We start from the raw sequence: 3,283 nt of genomic DNA, 5'->3' as shown, positions 1-3,283 counted from the left end.
TTTGAAGCGTGTGCGTGTGCTGCCTCTGCCGGGAGCTGTGGAAGAAGAGGATGATGGATGGACTTGGTAATGGGGGACCGCTGGAAAGGAGCGATGTCAATTCAATTAGGTCCCACATGTAAAGTATTTCGTTCTCTCGCTTTCTCTACTTCTTTCTTTCGCTCGCTCGCTCTCTCTCTCTCCTTTCTCTCTCTCTGTCCTCTCTCTCGTTGCCTTGCCATCATTCTTCACTTTCTTTCTCTCTGCTCTCTGTGTCTCTCTCTCTTTTTTCTGCCTTTCCATCCCTCTCTCTACCTCTATCTGCTATCTCTCCCTCTCACCATATCCTTCTCCCTCCTCTTGTTCTAGCTCTTTCTCAAGTTCTTTCTCCCAGACATTCTCCCAAGCAACTTGATTGGAGATGATACATTGTCCCAATAAAGTACCAGAGGGCGATTTTAATTGATGAAGTATCAGGCCAAGTATCAGCTATTGAATATTTGTAAGTTTGAGCAAATCTACTGTTTAAGAAAGGTTTGCATTGAGCGGTTCCGCATGCAGAGCACATACCACTAAGGCTGAGGCCTTGATGCAGGCGCCCGGGTTTCATAGCGGCTCGGATCTTTCCATGCATGTCTCATGCCCTCTTTCTACTTTCCTGTCTCACTCCAAATGTCTGTAAATAAAGCTGGACAAGGCCAAAAAACATGTTTACAAAATAAATAATATGAACATTTGTTTACAAGTTCCCAACGTTCTAATATTCATCCCGCTAGAGTTAAACTGAGAAACAGCATGATTAAGAGAGAGTACAGACTCACCTCATTCACCTTTACAGAAGTAAAGTCAATTATACCGTACACTGTGTGTGTCTGTGTTCCAGAGAGAGACCTAGTGCGAGTGTTCGGGCGAGAGACAAATAGAGACAGAAAGAGATAACTAACATGCGTGTCCACCGTGGCAGTTCATTTGTGATATGAAAAACAGCTCTAATAGTTATAGTTCAAAGGTCAAGAACATGAACTCTGTGAGTCAACCGAGGACAGGAAACGTCCTGCTGTTCATAGAGCTCTGCAGACAGAACCAAAACAGTATTAACATTCACTACACATACTGAACTTTTTCCGGAATGGTCTATACAACCTATAATGTGAACAGCGTCCGACCTTATCGTCATAAAGTAATACTCCCTAGGTATTTGGCGTTGTTTAAATGGACATTTGACTGTGTCCCCTTTCAGATTCATCACCATTGTCATTATCCTCGTCACCATCATCACCATCATCACCATCATCACCATCATCACCATCATCACCGTTATCATCATCACCACAATCATCTTGTTCTGTTATCTTTGTCCCATCTTCATCGCTGCCAATGCCATGCAAACTGACCAGACTAGCAGGTCTCAGGTCAGTGCTGTCATTTAGGTCATTGATAGTCATCACCACAGTCAGAACAGTTATTTTTGAACCGGAGGCTCAATATAAAACAGGATCCACACCACTGTGTCCTAATTAGTCTCTCTAGACCTCCTGCTGTGCTCTTAATATTTACCATGTCACACAAACACACACTCACACACAAACACACACAGACACAAACACTTGCACTGTACGTCTTCTCTTCACTGTGGCTTTACTAGTCCATAATGAATCCATCACCAGACAGCAGAAAAGCACCTTAAACGATGCAGGGAACCGTGGATATTATTAATGTAGGCCCACACTGTTTTTAACGTTGGCCTACATAGCAGAAAGACAGACCTCAGTTCAGGGGTGGCCTCAGAGAATGGCAGAGCTCTGAAAAACAACAAACACTCTTGGTTTTGCTGCCTAGACTCATTTATCCTCCATTACTCACAGGTCAGTTTCCCTGTCTCATGATCAAATTATCGTCAAGTGCATGGAAACTCAGTTAGCAACAAAGGTAAGAGTCTATGGACACACACACACACACACACACAGACAATAGACACAACGCTTGTGGTTTCTGTTTTATAATGCCCAAGCACCACTGAAGCTGCCACACATCCTCAGTCTGTAGAAGTATGGAATAACCAGAGTGTTGCACTGGGAGCCCTTTAATGAAGCAGCTAAGGCACCTCGAAGACACCCAGTCTGCGCATCACCCTAACCCCCACTAACGGCGTGAGTGTGTGTGTGTGTGTGAGTGTGTGTGTCCACATGGCGTCGTCTTCCCTCCTCCGCGAAACCCCCCTGACCACGGGAGCGGGGGGCTTAAACAGAACGGTGACCTGCCTGCGTCACCCCGACCAGAACAAGTTTTAGACCCAAATGCTTTACAATAGCCGTCTCTATGTCTGGGAATAAATGAGAGTGTATAAATGACAGTGGGAGGGGGGGGGGGGGGGGGGGGGGGCTGGGTTGTGGGGGGGGGGGGTTCCGAGCCTCGTCTGTAAGCAGGGCACGAAGAGAGGTGTGTGGATTCTGAGGCTGCGTGACTCCGAGCTATTAGTCTGCGATACGAGTCGGACGAGATCCAGGCCCGGCAGCCGTGGAGTCCCTTTAAAGCTTTGTGGCCTTCCAATTGACAGACAGATTACTTTGGGTGGGGGGTGGGTGGTGGTGGTGGCGGGGAGGGGGGGGGGGGGTCGTAGGAGAGAGAGGGAAAAAGAGGGCCATTACTGTGGCTCACGAAGAAATTGGCTCTGTGTAGTGGGACAATACTCGGCGGGGTCGGTCAGAATCAAAGCACACACAGAGAACCCCCCCTCTCGCCCCTCATGGAGATGCTCTAACCCATCGTGACACACTTAGTGCAACAAAACATCGGAGTAAAAGGCACGACTGCAGACAGGGCACTGTACCGACAGGCTTCCACGACTGTGGGCTCCTGTAGGAACCAGACAAAGAGGACGGCTGATGAAAACTGCATGAGTTCCCTGTCACATCCATTTCCCCTTGCAGCAGTAGTGTACACAATGACAACTGACGGTTTGCATAAGTGGGTCTTTTTGAGCGCCATTGAAAATGCATTGATCTGAGTGCTCCAGTCAATGAATCCTATTTTGTAGGCCTCCTCAATAAACACAAGGAATGTTAAATGTATTAAATAACATGTAAAAAATCTTTGTACGACTTATTATTTATTAATCAAAAACGGCTTTCGGATGTGTAATTAAATAGTGGTTACAAGCAAATCAAAGCCCAGTATCACTGAAGCACTTCACCCTCTTCTATCTCTACCGGGCTTGAATTTCCCGCGCTTGCGCGATGTCATTTCCTTCTTCAGCACCATGGACAGCTTCGTCGCTCACATTTTTTTCAACCACCGCTTATTC

The sequence above is a fragment of the Osmerus mordax genome, chromosome 14, assembly GCF_038355195.1.
Source record: "Osmerus mordax isolate fOsmMor3 chromosome 14, fOsmMor3.pri, whole genome shotgun sequence".
NCBI lineage: Eukaryota > Metazoa > Chordata > Actinopteri > Osmeriformes > Osmeridae > Osmerus > Osmerus mordax.
This window is presented reverse-complemented; position numbering follows the sequence as displayed.